We start from the raw sequence: 20,476 nt of genomic DNA on the forward strand, positions 1-20,476 counted from the left end.
AGTCAAGTCAAGTCAAAGAATTTATATAGCGCACTATATACCCGGAGGGTCTCAAGGCGCTTAGGGAGGGGAGGAGGATTACTTGTCAAATATCCACGTTTTAAGTTGCTTTCTGAATGCTAGGTGGTTCTGGGTAAGGCGAAGGTAAGTGGGGAGTGAGTTCCATGTTTTAGCAGCCAGGTATGAGAAGGATCTGCCTCCCATTGTGGTCTTGTTGATGCGAGGTACAGTGGCGAGGGCTTGGCTGGAAGAACGTAGTTGGCGGGAGGGGGTGTAGAAGGACAGTCGTGAGTTGAGGCATTCTGGTCCGATGTCGTAGAGTGATTTGTGTGCGTGGGTTAGCAGTCGGAAAGTGATCCTCCTATTGACGGGTAGCCAGTGGAGGTCTTTCAGGTGACCAGAGATGTGTTCGTTGCGCGGGATGTCTAATATGATCCTGGCTGAGGCGTTTTGGATTCGTTGGAGTTTCTTCTGGAGTTTAGCGGTAGTACCTGCGTAGAGGGTGTTTCCGTAGTCCAGTCGGCTCGTGACCAGAGCATGGGTGACTGTTTTTCTGGTTTCGGTGGGGATCCAGCGAAATGTTTTTTTGAGCATGCGAAGAATGTTGAAGCAGGATGAGGATACGGCGTTGACTTGTCTGTACATTGAGAGTGAAGAATCCAGGATAACGCCTAGGTTCCGTGCGTGGTCTGTCGGGATGGGTGCTTTTCCAAGAGCTTCCGGCCACCAGGAGTCGTCTCAAGCAGAGGGGGAAGTACCTAAGATGAGGACTTCTGTTTTATCTGAGTTCAGTTTCAGACGGCTGTGTTTCATCCATTCGGCAACTTCTTTCATTCCTTCGTGTAGGTTAGTTTTGGCGGTGCTGGGGTCATTGGTGAGAGAAAGGTTCAGTTGAGTGTCATCCGCGTAGGAGATGATGTTGAGGTTGTGTTGGCGGGCGATGGTCGCGAGGGGACTCATGTATACGTTGAAGAGGGTGGGACTGAGTGAGGATCCTTGTGGTACGCCACAGATGACTTCAGTGGCCTCGGACTTGAATGGTGGAAGGCGGACTCTCTGGGTTCTACCGGTGAGGAACGAGGTGATCCATTCAAGTGCTTTTCCTTGTATTCCGATATTTCTGAGGCGTTGTAAAAGGGTGCTGTGGCAGACTGTGTCGAAGGCTGCAGAGAGGTCGAGGAGGATGAGGGCGACTGTGTCTCCATTGTCCAGTAGAGTTCGAATGTCGTCTGTTGCTGCGATGAGGGCAGTCTCAGTGCTGTGTTTTGCTCGGAAGCCGGACTGTGAGGAGTCGAGGGATTTGTTGGCTTCGAGAAAAGCGGCGAGCTGGTTGTTGACAGCTTTCTCGATTACTTTGGCCGGGAATGGAAGGAGCGAAATGGGGCGGTAATTTTTTAGTTCGGTGGGGTCCGCTGTGGGTTTTTTCAGAAGGGCGGTGAGTTCAGCGTGTTTCCATTTTTCCGGGAAGGTGGCGGAGTTGAAGGAGCAGTTGATGACGTCTCGGAGGTGTGGTGCTATGACGGAGTCTGCTTTGTTGAAGATGTGGTGAGGACATGGGTCTGTGGGGGATCCTGAGTGGATGGAGTTCATCAGGCGGATGGTGTCCTCAGTGGAGATTGGGTTCCAGTCGTCAAGGGTGTTCAAGGGGGGAGAATGTTCGGCATATGGTTCGGTGGGTTGGTCTCCGGGTTGGTTGTCGAAGCTGTTGTGGATGTCTGCAATTTTGTTGTGGAAGAATGAGGCTAGGGAGTCGCAGAGGGTTTGAGAGGGGGTGATGTCGTTGGAGTTGGCCGAGGGATTGGTAAACTCCTTGACGATGTTGAAAAGTTCCTTGCTGTTGTGGGCGCTGTTGTCAAGTCGATCCTTGAATGCTGTTTTCTTGGCCTTTCGGATTAATTGGTGGTGTGTGCGGGTGGTCTTTTTTCCAGGCCTTTTCGAGGGAGCGGCAGAGTTTCTTGGATTTCTTAAGATCATCGTTGAACCATGAGGCCTTCTTGCTGCCAAGTTTGATTTGTCGTTTTTTCAGTGGTGCTAAGGTGTCGGCGGTGTTGGATAACCAAAGGGTGAAGTTGGCGGCGGCTTGGTTTGGGTTAGAAGAGTGGGCTGGGGTGTTTAGAAGGAGCGATGAGGAGATCTGGTCGATGGTGATTTTGTTCCAGTTTCTTTGCAGAGTTGGTTGGAGGTGGTTGGTGGGTTTTGGCTTGTTGTAGGTGAAGTGAACGCAGCTGTGGTCAGTCCAGAGGAGATCCGTAGTGTAGTTGAAGGAGACATGTTTGCTGGAGGTGAAGATGGGGTCGAGTGTGTGGCCTGCGATGTGGGTGGGGGAAGTGACCAGTTGTTTAAGTCCGAGGTTGGCGAGGTTGTCCAAGAGGGTGGTGGTGTTGCGGTCGTTGATCTTTTCAAGGTGAAAGTTGAGGTCTCCCAGAAGGATGTAGTCTTTGGAGGGGATCGCGTGTGGAGTGATGAAGTCCGTGATTTCTTCACTGAATTTTGCGCGGGGTCCTGGTGGTCTGTAGAGGAGGGTGCCTCTGAGTGTGGTCTTGGGGTCGATGTGGATCTGGAAGTGAAGGTGTTCGGAGTTGGCGAGGTTGGTGTCAGAGCTGGTTGAGATGCGGATTGATTTTTTATGGACGATAGCGATTCCTCCTCCTGTGTGGCCGGTACGGTCTTTGCGTGTGATCTTATAATCTTCAGGGATGGCAATGGTGGTGTCTGGGGCGGAGGAAGCGTTCATCCATGTTTCTGTTAGGAAGGCGACGTCCGGAGAGATGGTGTCCAGTAGATTCCATAGGTCAATGGCGTGCCTGTGGATCGATCGGGTGTTGAGAAGGATGCATTGTAGGTGATTGGGGTCGGGAATTTGTGGTGTGGTCGTAGCAGAGATGTTGTCGGTGCCGCTGAATTTGCAGGAGTAGCAAGAGAAAGGTCCATGGGTGTGTCCGGGAGCGGCTTGGAAGCAGTTGGGGGCGCGACCGGGGTTAAGGGCTAGGAGGGTGGTGGCATCGTAAGTGATGCGGGAGGGGTGGGGGGTGCAAGGGCCAGGGGGTCTGGCGCTGGGCGCGGTCCAGGCGCGGACGGGCATAGACGGGCTTACCTTTGGCGCACCTTCGGCGCGGATTGGGCGCGGTCGCTGCGCGTGAACGCTGCGCGCGGGAACGGTTGTCATATAAGGAGGGTGGGGGGGAGGGGCGAGGGCGGCTCAGCTGGGAGGCGGGGCGGGCTAAGTAGGAGGACAACAACAACAAAATGGAGGGCGCTTGGGGGAATACACTAAAAGAGCAGGAAAGTCGCGCTGGCAATCTTAATAATGAAATATGCAAAGCGGCATACAAAGCGCACAGCAGGCAATTAATTTCACACAGTTTCCAGCAAGAAGCGTTACACAACGATACCGGAGCCAAAGGGAGCGACCACTCAGCTGGGAAGCGTCGAGTGAGTCACGGCGCTTCCAGGTAACGGAGCGCTGTTGTAGTCTGTGGGAGGGCGGCTCAGCTGGGAGGCGGGGCGGGCTAAGTAGGAGGACAACAACAACAAAATGGAGGGCGCTTGGGGGAATACACTAAAAGAGCAGGAAAGTCGCGCTGGCAATCTTAATAATGAAATATGCAAAGCGGCATACAAAGCGCACAGCAGGCAATTCATTTCACACAGTTTCCAGCAAGAAGCGTTACACAACGATACCGGAGCCAAAGGGAGCGACCACTCAGCTGGGAAGCGTCGAGTGAGTCACAGCGCTTCCAGGTAACGGAGCGCTGTTGTAGTCTGTGGGAGGGCGGCTCAGCTGGGAGGCGGGGCGGGCTAAGTAGGAGGACAACAACAACAAAATGGAGGGCGCTTGGGGGAATACACTAAAAGAGCAGGAAAGTCGCGCTGGCAATCTTAATAATGAAATATGCAAAGTGGCATACAAAGCGCACAGCAGGCAATTAATTTCACACAGTTTCCAGCAAGAAGCGTTACACAACGATACCGGAGCCAAAGGGAGCGACCACTCAGCTGGGAAGCGTCGAGTGAGTCACAGCGCTTCCAGGTAACGGAGCGCTGTTGTAGTCTGTGGGAGGGCGGCTCAGCTTGGAGGCGGGGCGGGCTAAGTAGGAGGACAACAACAACAAAATGGAGGGCGCTTGGGGGAATACACTAAAAGAGCAGGAAAGTCGCGCTGGCAATCTTAATAATGAAATATGCAAAGCGGCATACAAAGCGCACAGCAGGCAATTAATTTCACACAGTTTCCAGCAAGAAGCGTTACACAACGATACCGGAGCCAAAGGGAGCGACCACTCAGCTGGGAAGCGTCGAGTGAGTCACAGCGCTTCCAGGTAACGGAGCGCTGTTGTAGTCTGTGGGAGGGCGGCTCAGCTGGGAGGCGGGGCGGGCTAAGTAGGAGGACAACAACAACAAAATGGAGGGCGCTTGGGGGAATACACTAAAAGAGCAGGAAAGTCGCGCTGGCAATCTTAATAATGAAATATGCAAAGCGGCATACAAAGCGCACAGCAGGCAATTAATTTCACACAGTTTCCAGCAAGAAGCGTTACACAACGATACCGGAGCCAAAGGGAGCGACCACTCAGCTGGGAAGCGTCGAGTGAGTCACAGCGCTTCCAGGTAACGGAGCGCTGTTGTAGTCTGTGGGAGGGCGGCTCAGCTTGGAGGCGGGGCGGGCTAAGTAGGAGGACAACAACAACAAAATGGAGGGCGCTTGGGGGAATACACTAAAAGAGCAGGAAAGTCGCGCTGGCAATCTTAATAATGAAATATGCAAAGCGGCATACAAAGCGCACAGCAGGCAATTAATTTCACACAGTTTCCAGCAAGAAGCGTTACACAACGATACCGGAGCCAAAGGGAGCGACCACTCAGCTGGGAAGCGTCGAGTGAGTCACAGCGCTTCCAGGTAACGGAGCGCTGTTGTAGTCTGTGGGAGGGCGGCTCAGCTGGGAGGCGGGGCGGGCTAAGTAGGAGGACAACAACAACAAAATGGAGGGCGCTTGGGGGAATACACTAAAAGAGCAGGAAAGTCGCGCTGGCAATCTTAATAATGAAATATGCAAAGCGGCATACAAAGCGCACAGCAGGCAATTAATTTCACACAGTTTCCAGCAAGAAGCGTTACACAACGATACCGGAGCCAAAGGGAGCGACCACTCAGCTGGGAAGCGTCGAGTGAGTCACAGCGCTTCCAGGTAACGGAGCGCTGTTGTAGTCTGTGGGAGGGCGGCTCAGCTGGGAGGGGGGGCGGGCTAAGTAGGAGGACAACAACAACAAAATGGAGGGCGCTTGGGGGAATACACTAAAAGAGCAGGAAAGTCGCGCTGGCAATCTTAATAATGAAATATGCAAAGCGGCATACAAAGCGCACAGCAGGCAATTAATTTCACACAGTTTCCAGCAAGAAGCGTTACACAACGATACCGGAGCCAAAGGGAGCGACCACTCAGCTGGGAAGCGTCGAGTGAGTCACTGTCGAGTGAGTGACTGTCTACAAACTAGAACCCCCAGTATTACATGTAGTATCTGACAAATAGTAACATCAATACAAATTATCTGAATCAAATCCATTATTTAGAAAAAAAGAGAAGATTAAGTAAAAAGATCTTGCCCATATAAGCCTAATATAATGTCCAATTGCAATATTAGAGTGCTTCATAAAACATACAGTGACTTGTGCATCGCTGCATCCTCTAATCCCATACTTCCTTAACACAGGTGGGTTCTTTCTTCTGTCGCCCATAAAAATCAGACAATCTAATAAAAGGTGTACAACGTAATAGTTAAATTTGAACTCACAAAGACAGTAGCCAGGGTTTTCAGTGACTTTTCTTGTAAAACGATCAGTTCTCCTGCTAGGGTCAACACATATTTGAAATCATAAGATTGTACTACGTTCCCTTCTGTCTGGTACGTATAGGGGAAAGTCATGGCATCTCCAAAACTTGCTGTCAGTGCTACTGGCTGCCTCTTCTCTAGATGAAGTCTATCTAAAAGAATATTAGACTCTCCGACTCAATCTTTCAGAGAATATTTTAATGTTTTAAGAGGCATGCTACTAATGGTTCAAATACTGATTCCAAGCTCTGAATTAGCAATAAATTCATGAATGAAATTCAAAGATTGGGAATATCTCGTCAATTAATCCAACAACATTAAGGCGAAAAGGCTGTTTTTTTTTGCTACTTGACCGCATAGTTTAGAAAGGAAACCTCAAGGCGCGTAAATGAGCAAGTAAAGAGCATGAGTCAAAACCCAATGTTGCTTAATTGCCTGAATCATCACATTATTTAGGTAGGTCCAAAAATAATCTTTACACTAAGATTCTCCAAGGAATCCCAATCCAACTCTTATCGAGGGTCAATAATTCTGCACCATAAAAGTGCTTGGGGAATAGACTTACACAGTGTAGCCTTCCTAATAGGTTCAAATGTGTAACTCCCAAATCGTCAATTAAACTATTTCTAAGCATTTACGGTTGATAACATTAAGACTCCACTAGTTGCTATGTGCTTGTCCTATTTTAGATTGTTTGCAAATATGAATCCAAAATATATATAATCCCTTAGCTGCACCAGGGGAATATTATTTAAATACATACATTTTACATGGTAATTTCGAGAAAATCAGGGTTTTAGGGTTTTTCCACATTTACAGTAAGTTTGTTCTATGTACAGTAACAGTACAGTGCGCGTCCTTCCATGTACAGTAAGAGTACAGTGCCTGTAATTTTCTTTGAAGGCCTACTGGTGTATAATCCATTACAACAACCTCATCTGCATAGATGAGACTAATAACATGTAGTGTCCCAATTTTTTGTGAGAAAAAGTTTGTATTTCTCAAGGCACTTGGCAGATCTCAAATGAACAGGCTAAGAAGGGGGCCTAACACACATCCTGACCTTAAACCAGTTTACCAGAATGTTTTCATATAATACACTTGTATCATTTAGATCTACCCAGGCCCAATTATTTCAGTGCAATGTTTTGATCATGGTTAATAGTGACAATGAAGGGGGGCGTGGAGCTCCGCGCCGACCACAATACTTATCCTGGGCTGAGAGCCACGGAGGAGCACCTGGAGACCGGAGATTGAGCTGGCTGACCTGGGGAACCGCGGACGGAGGTGCGGACAAAAATTCTGCCCCTGCTGACTGCAGACGACTGAGTGAGGCAGAGAGCTTGTTCCGGATGTCCCCAAGATGGCACTGACGAAGGCGACCTGAGGCCTGTGAGACTGCCGGAGATCAGTGTTTGATGGAACCCCAGGGACTGAAGGGCCGCTGCGGACTGTGAGTGGTGGCGCCGGATCAGATTTCGGAGCAACCCTTGGGGACCCCTGGTCAAACAGGATTACTTTAGAAGCCATCCCAGAGTCATAGGATGATCATCCAACTACTTTAGAAGTGATTTTCACGTCATCAGACATCATCAAGCTCTTGAAGTCATCAGCAGAGTTTAGAAACTTGAGCCTGATGATTCAAGAATGACTTGAAAATGAGTATCTGATGACTTCACAAGAAGTAATTGTTTCTGATGACCTGAGGATGACTTGAAAATGAGTACCTGATGACTTCACAAGCTGTGATTGAACCTGATGATCTCAGGACGAGTATTTGATTACTTGACAAAAGGAAATTGTTCCTGCTGATCTGAGCATGACTAGAAATTGGGTTTTCAATTATTTCACAAGCACAGCTGAACACTTGAAGAGCCAATTCACTATTTTGCTCCATTTTTATGTTTAACATGTTGACTAGTTGGATGATTTTGTAATTATTTGCTTATTACTGGACAATGAACGCCATTTAGATATTACATAATTGTTTTAATTATCTGCAAATATGCATAATGTCTGATTAAGAAAACTGTGTGGAGTCAGTCACTGGTTAATTAGGACTGGGGGAAATTTGCATTATGCCTGCATGATTCTCGTAATGATGGGAATATTCCCAAAATTATGCTATTTTGCCAGTATGTGTAAATATGCACCATTCATGGTAAAACGTACAGCAAACCCTGCCATTTGTGGTTAACATTTACCGCTAATGCATAGGACTAATAATAATGTTAGCACCTGTTGTTCACTGTTCTTTTGTTTAAATGTGTCCTTGAGCCAAAATACCGAAAACTGATGCTGGGGCAAATTTCATGCTAAAATATAGCATGAAACGACAGATGTCCACTTCGCGCAATTATGTGTAATTTCATGTAATTACGTGAAAGCAATTTACAAAAAATTTGCGCAACCCTAGATACTATTTTTTGGTCTTTATTGACTTTTAAACCATTTGAACTGATATTAATGGTTAGAAGCAAGCATTGGGTGTTAAAAAGATCAATGCATGATACTGATATTGATAAAAATCGGACACTGTGGGCAGAGCTACTAATATTAAATGGCAAAGAACTGAGCAATTAGCGTGTAGTGTAGGGTGTGTGCACATTTTAAAAGGAAAAAAAGGCAAACTATACAGCACGTTTCTGTCACCAAATCCACTTGACACTTTAATTTGATGTATGTAAAGACACACATTTTGGTTAATAGCAACTGAGCAACATTTTTATGCGCTCTCATACAGAAAGGAAGTGGACTAAAAAAAATTAGAAAACATACACTGGGTGAGTTACACCAAAGACACAATGTGTAGAATTCATTACTAGACATAATAAACGCGAATTATGCTCAGTGAGACACACCACTTCCAGACGGCATGCCCGAGGCGCTTTGTATTTCATCATGATCTGCCGGGGTAATAGTTTGGGGTTGATTATCTCTAAAGATAGGCATTTATGGTATTTACTAACAATAAAGGCCAGACTACAGGGGATTCTTTCTCTGTTAGGTTTTGGGGGTCCTGTTGTTTCTGAGAGCACCCGCCCGTCACAGAGGGTAATTGCTTGGATTCTGTGGGAGTGCTGTAAACACAAGGCCTTGATGAAAATGCCCATTAGGTCTGGCAAATGTCATGTTTGGAGTCGGTGCTCGACTCCCTGCGCGTGGTCTACGCTATGGTGGCACCAAGCAGCTTTTCTTTGAAATTAAGTGAAAGGATGCAGCGTGGTAGCGGCTGGACCCTAGTCCATACGCCCTGCCTTTCATTTTAGCATGTATAGCTCCTAGAAACACGCTATGCAGCTGCTTAGGTGTTTTTTAAATTTATTTTAAAACAAAATGCAATGCGTCATTAATAACTACAAGTAAAGAACGTTTCCGTTGCCCCAAAGTTTGAGCCAGAATCATCGAATTTATAATGCTATTTTCCTTGAGAGTGATAGCACAGTGTAAATACCTAATTTGTAGCTTTAATAGGACATGAGGCAGTGTTCAATTAAAATAATGCAGTGGAGTAAAGTGATTTTCATGGGATCACACAATTTGGCTAAATGGGAAAGCTTAGTAAAGTGATAAGAATCAGGTGACAATCTATATGTGCATCTCCATTTGAGGGCCCTAACATGGGACAGTATTTTATGTCAATTTATTAGGCAAAAGCGCTAATTAAAATTACAAAAGCACCCTGCATAGCACTGAGAGCGCTGGTGCAGTCAGGAATCCTCTTTGCGGAAACATTCAGCTGCGGACACGCCCTGCTTCCAAGACGCTTCATTTCCCACTTCCAAAACATGAACCACTGAGCAGATAATAAAATGAGGGACTTCGTAAAAACTCTCGTTGGTGATGGGCGCCATCAAAGAGTGTCGCACCACCAGCACTAAAGACAAACCAGACTGGGTTTTTGAATCCAGGCGTCAGGTCAACATCCTGTCGTTCTGAACAAATCATGTACTATCCCCGTGCCCAGAGAAAAGATCTGACCTGTCCTTGAGTGATTTAATCTGGAGCTCATGTAAAGCAAGTTTCCGCTACATAAAACATGTAGTAAAGAAATCTTGCGCATACTTGAAAAACTAAGAAGCTCAATTTTTGGCATAGGATTAAAAAATATGTACCAACTCATAATTATGTTATTTCCATCTGACCTTTTCCGCAGCCGTTTTTCATGGTTATGTATTGGTTACGTGGTGCTACCGTTGAAACTACATGCCCCATAATGCAATACCGAGAAGAATAAGTAGAAGAAAGGGGACGTTGTTGGTGCCAGAAATGCATCTCAAACTAGCACATCAAACACAGCCAAATGCCAAACTATTTCACACTGTTTTAGATGTGGATTTCCACATCCTTTCACATGCACTCGTCTGTAAAGGTGCTATTGGACTATAGGGACTGGTCAGATTTTTTTTTACACACGCACTTCCGGTAACGCCGGAAATTCTGCAGTTGGAAAGCCATGTTTGGTGAGCGTTGTGATGGCGAGGGCAAGAGAGAGCCGTCGAGATCTTTGGGGATTGAGAGATGGCGATTGCTTTGTGGTTTCTGCAACTTGGTTATCCGGACTGATGCGGGAAGATTTTACAAACAAAATTACTGGAGATTGTTTATCTAGCAGGAGGTATCAGGTATTAATTGCGGGGCACGGTTCTGGGATAGCCTTTTTTTGCGGGTAGTTTTATATTGCGCGAACTCGCCCTGAAGTTATCGGAGCGCTTTATGCGAGCACCAATCGTGTTAAAGACACATTCATTGTTTGGTAGGCACCCGGAAGACAAGTGATTTGCCCAGAATCACAGGGTGTTAAGCCAAAGAAAACCCAAGCTGGTTCCCCAGCTCCAAATTCGCAGCTCTGGCTGTTGGGTCACATCGTCTCCAGGATGGGTTGTATTGCCACGTGTCCCAATATAGCGCGGAATGTATTTTGGTGTTTAAAAAGGCATGACTTCGTTGAGGTTTTCCCAGTAGTACGCCACATCATGCTGGAGGCAAGTTATCCGCTTTTCCATGTGTTTGGATTCAGATGTTCGGATGATCTTAATTGGGGTCAACGGCCGCGAGCGTGATCTCTGCTAGATAAAATAACCGTCCCCTTTCAGTTTTGAGGAAGGGGGATCTAGTACATGCAAAACGGTCACACAAAAGCTTAGTTTCAAGCAGCGACTTCTTATATAAGAAGAGATGTATGGTTCTTCAGATATTTTTGGGAAATTAACTTTTGCTTGAAGCGTAAGGGATAGAGCAAAGCAAACGCGGTCACAGCACACTCCAGCTATCTTCAATGCTCGCTGGCCCCTTCTTTTAAGGAACACTGTTTTACATATTGCGACTTTCGTTAAATACTTTTAAGTGCAACTTTATTTTTCTGAGCACTCTTGGCAGCTGGCGTCCTGTGCTAGTGTGCAGTCAACGAGGCTCTTGTTTTTCGCAGTGTTTTTAATATGAGAGGACTGGCTTGATGTTGAGAAGCCAGGCCCTCCATGAAAATGTTGAGGCCTTCTTATGTGACCAAAACCAGGTCCAACCTGATTTGCTGTGCCTCGTGGAAGTCTAGATTTGCATCGGAAGAGCTGCCACTCCCTTGGGAGTGCCAGATCAGCACAGGCTTCTGCATGGGCGTAGGAAGTGTGGGGGACACAGGGGACATATCCCCCCAGATTTAGGATGGGGTGGGGGGGCAGAGGGGACAAGGGTGGGGTGGGGAACGAGAACATGCAATAATTTATTGTGCCCATCTTTAATTCACAGGGCCTTTAGCGTCCAAAGCACTACCTCTAATGACCCTGCAGGCAGAGCCAGCCTTTGCTCAGATAGCGCCCTGGGCGAGGGACATTTGGCACCCTTGCTGATGGTAGTGAATTGAATGGGGCAACAGAGGGTTACTTTTGTGTACACTAGTCAGTACCTGGGTGAGCAGGGACTCGCACTTGAACACAAACATCCCGGACCTCCCGGAGCTCACCTAAATCACATTTAGCTTAGCTGGCCAGGCAAATGATGCGTTTGATGAGGTTAGCCAGCAGGGGTCAGAGTGTGAAGGGAGGGTACGAAATGGTCTAAAGGGGTATTAATATCACCTGCCATATGATAATGAAGTACTAAAACCACTTTAAAATGGTAAATCAGACAGAAGCAAACAGGCAGGGACAAGGCTGTAGCAATGTGAGAAGGGCGCTGCTGTTGGCATAACCATAATGCACACAGCTCCATGCGCCCCTCAGAAAATTGGTGACCAGGGCTTGGGCTCAGCTCGAAAGGCCCACCCTGACTGCACATGACCTTTCACCAGCCTCCAGTTACCTGCGACCAATCTGACAGTCAGAGGCCACCCGCCCCCTACACTTTTTTGTTGCACTGCTACCCTCCAGGAATTGTTTATAATCTCAGCCGCAGCTAACTGCAGTCTGCACTTCCGAGAGGAAGGGAGATAGGTCCTTTGTTGATTGCTGTCTGATACTGCCCCTCCTCAGCCCTACCCTACCTGCCCACTTGAAGACCCAGGCCTGGAAACAGCAGTAAGATTTGAAGAAGTAAATTAAGAAGATTTGGGAAAATACAGTATTTGCCTGGGTGCTTTACCACTCTTGCAGCGAGCATCCTCAAAACACACACACAGGCATGCACACACATGCATCACGCGTGCACACACACATGGGCGCGCACACACACGTGCAAGCAAGGTTTTCCATGCCCCCCCCCCCCCAGGAATTTTGTATCTCCTATGCCCCTGGGCTTCTGGAAGGAGAATGTTTTGCCGTTCTCCATTTGATGTAAGTGCCAGGAGCAGGCCATGTGTCTAACTCCCATTGTGCCTGTCAGCCATCTGCCCAAATGTCTATTTCCATACCTTCTGTAATCTTTCTGGTTTTGCTTATTCGACCACCGTCATAATGTTCATATTGTAATGATTTCAGCTAAATTAGTTACAGAATTGGGTCATTGCCCTGCCTACAAATACATTTTATGTACTAAATAAAGCATGTGTGTATTGGCCCACCTGTTCTGCCTATTTTCCTGCTGTTTACAACTCAGTCTGCAGCCACCACAATTCTCACTGTGATTAGATTATCCATACAACCACTGGCATATACCAACACAACCACCACTATATTTGCACACCACCACCATCATACATCAAATGAACCCACTTTGGTAAGGTTCACCCACTGTCATGTCCACACTCCCTCTGTCCTTATCCAACACATTCACCATTATAGGTATGCACAACCAACATCTTGGGACAACTTATCCACCATCATACCACGATACCAACAAGATACTCCAGACTTCCACCGGGGTACATCCACATAAATGCCATCATGTACCAGCACATCACCATCATACATCAGCAAAAAAACACTATGCACCCATTTATCACATTTTACAACAACCATCATCATACAAGCCGCACCAGATGTCCACACAATTAACCTCATGTTCGCTATAGTACATCCACAGAACCACCATCATAAGCTAACATAAAGAGAAATAAAATTCCGTAAGAAAGCTATAGTTGATGGGGAGTAAAGCTATGGCAATCTTGAGTTAAGGTGCCTCTTTAACATCCTGTTACACCTCTTTATTAGATAACCTCTTCTGCTATCAAACTCGCCATCACCCTTATTCAACTCCACTCAACGTAACTTATAACTGCACACCAAGTGTTAAGTCTGCAGAACCACAAGTCTGCAGAACCACGAGTATGTCCCATATATTGATACACCCAGCATTAATTGTCTACATCATCTGCAACAGTATGCACACCATTATATATATCTGCACAGCCAACATTCTATGTCTACACACGCTGCCCATGGACAGCCACACAATCCAGTATGTAATGTTGGAATGGCCGTGCCCTGTGTGGGGTTGGCTGCCTTGCGGGGGGGTTGCCTCCGTATGGGTCGGCCACAAGCCCTGACCGTGCGGACGGCTGGCTTTACATATGGTAATAAAATATTACTTTTGGTTTAAAATATAAATAGAACTTCCCTGGAAAAAAGCCAAAGCACCATTATAGTTATATGAAATGTTCAATAACAACATACCGTTTTCAACGGTAAAAACTGAAATAAACCAGTTAGGGTTATCTCAAGTAACTATAACCTGTGCCCTCGCCAGGCATTGCTAACTACCCCACATTTATATCACTCATGACATCTTCTATACCATCATTGATAAGATCACTGTGACATTTTCAGTTAAATTATTGATAAGAAAGCTGTGCATGGTGGGGAAGTGAGTTATAGTTACTTGAGAACTATGACTGGCAAATTTCTGTGTTTTTTTTGAGTTTCAACGTAATGTTACTGAACATTTCCACTTACTATAAGGTTACTTTAACCTTTTTGTTTTTTCAGCAAATATATAAATTCAATCAGGTTTTGGTGTTTTTTTTTTCTATTGAACAAAAAGCTGTGTTAGAACAACCAATATATTGTAGGATACCGTGAAATATGCAATTTTTGTTTTACAGTTGCCTGTGAAATACGGATTTTATAACCGTAACAAGTCCCCAAACCACTCTGCTGCAAGGTTATCTAAATCCTGAATAAAAAAAATGCATATTGTATGGCTAATTATCTACCAGTATTTGTATCTTTTAGAGCTAGAAACAACATTTTCTGGTGAAATCTGTAAATTAAATGGCAATTGCAGTAATTCTATAATGATGCCATAAGCACTGCAGGCAGACTAGCATAAAACCACTTACCCTCGCCATTTCGATTTTTCTAATGAACAAATTGTTTATTAAAGATAAAACCTAAATATTCTAATTCCAACCAGTTCTCATTTTTAGGTGCACTTTGAAGCCAACAGTTTTTTTTAAGTAACCACCCCAGAATGAACATGCAATGTAAAAATCCATAACAGGTAGCTGTGTAATATGGTCCTTTATATTGCTATCTCTTTACAAACCTAGACTATCCTCATTATGCTTTCTACCCCACCCTTGACAAATAATTAAACTCTAATACTAGAGCACTATACAATCTGTCAAGAAATACTCCTGCATCTTACTATCGCCATTAGATTTCCAGTAATGAGATTCTTGACACATTTCTAATCCATGCCTTCAGTGCTGCTCATGGGACATCCCAGGTAATTATCCAGATATATATCGGCTCAAACAACGCAAGTTCAGCTTTTTATCATTTCCTAACCACACTGATTGTTCTCGGCACTGTCGAGATTCCGCTCCTTCACCTCCTTGAACTCATGCAATGGAACGCTCTCCGACTTGTTAAATGACAGAACCCAAACAGCTTCCTATGCATTTTCCAGTTGAGGATGTAACTTCTAACTGTGAATTCACCTCCATTTGTTATCGATTTGGTGTCCAAAAAATGGGATCATACTCAAGAACTGACTATTCACGCTGAACCTGTTTGCAAGGGCATAATATGCTCCATGCTTAATGTATCTACACAGAGAAATGTTCAGTTCAGTGTTCAAATAGTCAACCCTACAAAATGTCTGCAATCAATTTAATTTTGCTCCTTCAGCATTGATGTGGATTTCTTCTTCGTTTTGGCGTTACCAATAAGTCTTCAAAAACAGAACTTCCAATTCATCTACCATTAAAAGGTTACATGTAGGTGAGTAAAACACAGAACTTACACCACTGTAGTAACAGTTACACATATTCCATTTTTTGTTTTTGCTTAATTCCCTCATGTATATGCCTAATAATTGTTTTCTTTGACCCTCCAGGAAATCACTGTCCTTTATTAGCAGAAATGACAGCTAGTGAATGGATTGCACTGCTGTGTCCCTGAATGAAAAGCACATCGTTTCAGGCAGAAGTGAGAGCTTTATAAGTTGCGGGTGATTCTTTGAAAGGTAAGTGATTGATAACATATTAAAAGCCAGGTTTTTTCTTGGCCATATAACCTGCAGAACTTAATCGTACGACGACTCCCCCCCCCCCCCCCCCCCCCATTATTCCCCTTGTTGTTTGTTCACCAAATGGGCCACTTTAAACAAAACTCCTATTTTACTTTTCATTATAGCATGTTTATATGGGCATGTAGCATTTTCAAGCAGTCCTGTCTACCATAACAAATTCAAGAATGGTAATGTTTCCCCAGGTCTTAAAGTTGTCCGGGTCCGTTAATGTTTAGGTGCCCTTCTACCCCTCACTGCCACAGGGACCAGATTTTGTTTTAAATATGTAGCGCACGCTGGGAGTGCATTAAATCGAGCAGCAGTTAAAATATAAAGGGGAAACTTTTTTCAAATCACAGGAGGTGCAGGCTCGAACCTGCTTTATTAACTTGAGTCGACTGCTCTAACATTAGGCCACAGCCTTCGCCACCAAAAACGAGTAAAATCTTTAGTATTGTATACACCAAAGTGCGAGTTGTTGCTTATTTATCTGAAGCAAATTACACCCATTGACAAAGCCAATAGTCCTGGCTTGTTGTAGGTGTAACGATACTTATGTTTTATGGCAAATGAATGGACAGAAGCAGCAAACTTCCAGTGGGGCAGCTCTGTGCAAAGGAAAGTTGTTAGGCTTTAGTGAAGGGCCTGTTTGTTTTTGTTTTGTTATGGGGGCGAGCCTGCAGGCCAGGATCAACCCTGATTATGAGCCCCGGGCCTCGCATAACAAAAAAACAGGCGGTCCTAGACTACCGCCCCCAGGTCTTAAAGTGGGCCGGGTCCTGCCGGTGCTGACCGTTAATCTTTAGGTACCCTTCTACCCCTCACTGCCACAGGGACCAGATTTTGTTTTAAATGTATAGCGCACGCTGGGAGCGCATTAAATCGAGCAGCAGTACTTTCTGTTTGCAGAGGAAGCATGACAGTGTCTAGTGAACATGACTATGGCACATGTTTGTTTCAATGCATCTACATTGGTACAGTCTTTCTTCCAAGTACTCCAGCATTTCAAAAGGGTGAAAGAGGCCGGGACGACAGACTGCTACTTGGGGCTAGAACTGTCATTAGGGACCAGGGGCTAAACACCAGTTATGTGGTGGTGCTTTGTATTCAATTTCTGTTGTCAGTCACGTTTGCTCTTTTATAATTCAAACATTTAGTGCAAATTTTGAGCTACAGAAAAGTAACCCTGCTCTTAGCCATGCCCACTCCTGCTGCCCTAATTGTTATATGAAGATTTGGAGGGGACCCAACTTTTTATCATCAGAGATCTCATCGCACAAAAGTTAAGACCTTTGCTAAAGGTGGACATTTCTGTCCTCTTCCTGAAACTCCAACAGATTTCCTGAATACACAACTTGCTGCTTCACTCATAAGTTCATAAAGGAACTTTTTCTTTCTTCACCTTCTGCCCCCCCTCTTCATTAATGCTTTGCTCTCACCTGTGCCTCTTTGACCAAGTGACCTTATTGTTTCACTTAGGAACCCTGTAACCCTAACCATATCTCATCTGGCACACTGTATGAAATAATGAAATTTGAACTTTTTATAGGCAGCGAAGCGCTATTAAAATTCAAAAATAGTGGTGGTAGCATGATACTGATGTATGTTATTTTGTTTTTCCAGAGTTTATGAAGTCTGTGTGCAGTGGCAACGGCTGGCCATCAGAAGTATGAGAAGGAAGCTGGCTATAAAAATTTGCAATGCCAGAAGAGGATTATGGAAAACTCTGCATCTAGAATCAAACCACAAAGTTGATGGTTTTCGTTAAGCCATTTGTTCTTGTTGCAGTAGTCTGGCCTTTTTTCCCTGGATTTTTTTTTCTGGACTTTTTCTCTTGTTTGGTATTCTGACCCCTGTGGGGCCAAATATGTGCTTTAGATAAATAAAATTACATGTTGACACATCCCGTTTAATCATTTTTCCTTTAACCACTGTTTTGTTTAGTCTTTTGCAAATGGTCACCATGTCAAACAGCGTCAGATAATGCTCTGTACCTCAAAATAAGGCAAATCCCAGTGAGTCAGGAGTATGGGAGTAGCGGCACATGTTAAGCTTATCTGAATGCAAAGGTATGACATTGCTGCAGACCACTTCTTTTGTATGATGGTGCTTGTGATATTTCTACAGCACAAACCTAGCCAAAAATAGCAATTCACAGATTTATTTTATACAAGTGTCTACCCCTCACTGTAGAGTTTAAAAAGTAATCTTTCTAAAGCAGGAGAAAATTAATCTGATTATTAGGACCAGATTTATAGAAGTTTTGTGTCTGGTTTGCTTAAGTTTTATAATGCAGACCTGAATCAAAATCCTTTTCAGGATTTGCAAACCAGAGCAAATTTGGTATTTGGTACAACACTCATCCAAAATGGGAAACGTTTCACGTTTGTCTAGACATAGTATTTTTTGGGTAACGGAAGGGTACCCTTCCATTACAAAACCTTCCATTACAAAACCTAAGCTAGACTCCCGCAGACCACATTGCATTATAGTGCCAATGTGTGTGCATGGCTCTCAGCTGCCTAATGGTGCAGTGGTGCTAGTGAGAGGGATAGACATGACACTTTCCTACTCTCCCTGTTATGCAACACATCCCATTAGGGTGCTGCACTTCGTTCAGTGACAGTTTTGTAAATCTGGGCCTTACTTTAGAACTCGTGGCATTGCAAAAAAATCTTGGTATTGTGTAAAAAAGGCATATTACATCCAAGTTGCCTGTTTTTTTCAGGAAAGTACATTGAGGAGTTGGTCCTCCAAAAGTTTTCCTACCAGCAAATCCATATTCGTAAACTACTAGTGGGACCTTGCGAGGCAATATTGGCAGTCGGCTAATGTGCTCCTAACATGGAATTGTCAAGGTGTAATCCAACCCGGAATTATTTATTAGTGATCTACAGGCAATCTATATTATTAATTAAATCATCTGGGAGTAATCTACACTTGTCCTTCAATTGGATTAAAATCATCCAAGAATATTTCACAATCATCTGAAAGTCCTTATGTGTCATTTATTAATCCACACTCATTCTGTAGTTGTCCTTAAATACTACTGAGTAATCCATGCTCATTTTTGAGTTGTCATTAAATCATCCTAGAGTAATCTACACTCATACTGAAAATGTGATAGGGCCATTCTAAAGTAATCAATAGCCATCCTGAAGTGGTTATAGGATCGTCCAGGAATAATCAAGTCATCCTTAAATTGTCTAGAGCCCATCCTGAAGTAATTCTCAATCCTCCTGAAGTTGTCAATTAGTATTCGTGGAGTTGTAAAAGGTAATCACTCCCTGCCAGTGGAAGTCATCAGAACACCATCCTAGAGTAGTTTTTGTGATTACAGTAAGAGTCATCTCATTTAAATATTCTGCCCTATGGGCATACTTCAGGATGGCTTGGGATGACTTCCCCTGATAATTACAGGAATAGCCTGGCTGAAGTCATCAGATGAGTCCAGAATCACTCCAGGATGATCTTCCTTTTTGACTAGGGACGGCGCCGAGCGGGAGCTGCGGGGCCGCGACGACTGAGAGGGTCCGACTGACGGGTGAAATACAAGTGAGCAGCAGATGACGGCATTGGGGTGAAGAGGCGGATGAGTGGCCCGCGCTATCTGCCGATCGTGTGTGGAGACTTGTGGGGAAATACAAGAGGACGTCCTGGGCCAGGCGACTGTGAGATCTCCGGGATCGGAGCACCGAGGTCGCAGAGATCCGCCATTTTGAAGGCCTTGTTGAGCTCTGTGAACGGGACCCGGGAGGAAGTGTGCCCCAATGCAGAAGGGCTTGATCGGCGGGGCTCTGTAATTTGTGCCCGACTGTGCTCGCTCTTGATGCTGGTGGATCCCGGGGACACGAGCTGAGCCGAGAGCATCGCGACGCGAATGTGGGATGCACTGGAACGGACGCGGAGGAGCTTTAGAGGATCGAAGGTTGTAGCGGCTTCTGGAGGCCATCCAGTGGAGTCTAAGCTGGTGAGGGACCTGACACAGCCGCGCAGCACAAAACTCCGTAAAGTGGTGGGAACCAGAGGCACAGAGAGGGGAGCCGCCATCTTGGTTTTATCTGCGGCAGGAGGACATGCTTCAGGAGGCGAGTGACAGAGCACGTGCCACGGAGGTGCACCCTTTCAAGACGCTTGCACAGGGGGAGCAACTGGCTGGAGGTGTGCTAGAGCTGAAAAGAGATTCAAGGGTCCTTTTGAAACGCGGATCGGGGGCTGGGAGTGCTGCTGCGGCCCTTGACGAGTGCAGAAAGCCAGAGGAGATCAGGCAAAAGAGGTGAGGGTGCACCTGAGATTTGTGGTGGCCTGATAGGTGGTGACCTCGGTGGATCAGAGCGCAACTCACCGCTGTCTGGGGCGGGCAGCACGCCCAGTCTGGGAGTCCCCGCTTGTTGACTGCTTCATGCAGCGGAAGCAGGACGCGGCTGAATCACACCCGGAGGGGCTGATGCAACACCAGGTGGACCAAATATTCAAAGCTATCACGGACACAAAGGACGCACTCCAGTAGACATTGCCCAGATGTCACTGGGGCTGGGCCTCCTACGGGCGGATAATCCGAAGTTGGCCTACCGGGTGAAGCAGATTGAGACCAAGTTGGATGCCCTGGAACCCCCCCAGAAAGCACTGGACTCTCAGATGGGGGAAGTCACTCGCAGGTTGCAGGTACTGGAGGGGAGGGCCGAAGATGCCGAAGGGCACAATAAGCAGAACAACATACGGGTGGTGGGCCTGCCAGAAGGAGTGGAAGGGGACAATATGG

The 20,476-nt window shown here is 45.7% G+C and overlaps 1 long non-coding RNA gene across 1 annotated transcript; it reads left to right on the forward strand.

Moving 5' to 3' along the window:
• Positions 1-10,270: 10,270 nt before the first annotated feature.
• Positions 10,271-17,608, forward strand: LOC146871772 (uncharacterized). The gene is made up of 4 exons (XR_014959601.1): positions 10,271-10,454; positions 15,333-15,425; positions 15,541-15,669; positions 17,338-17,608. It is a non-coding gene; the product is annotated as an uncharacterized LOC146871772 (long non-coding RNA).
• The last annotated feature ends 2,868 nt before the right edge of the window (positions 17,609-20,476 follow it).

Source organism: Triturus cristatus, chromosome 1_1, assembly GCF_964204655.1.
Source record: "Triturus cristatus chromosome 1_1, aTriCri1.1, whole genome shotgun sequence".
NCBI lineage: Eukaryota > Metazoa > Chordata > Amphibia > Caudata > Salamandridae > Triturus > Triturus cristatus.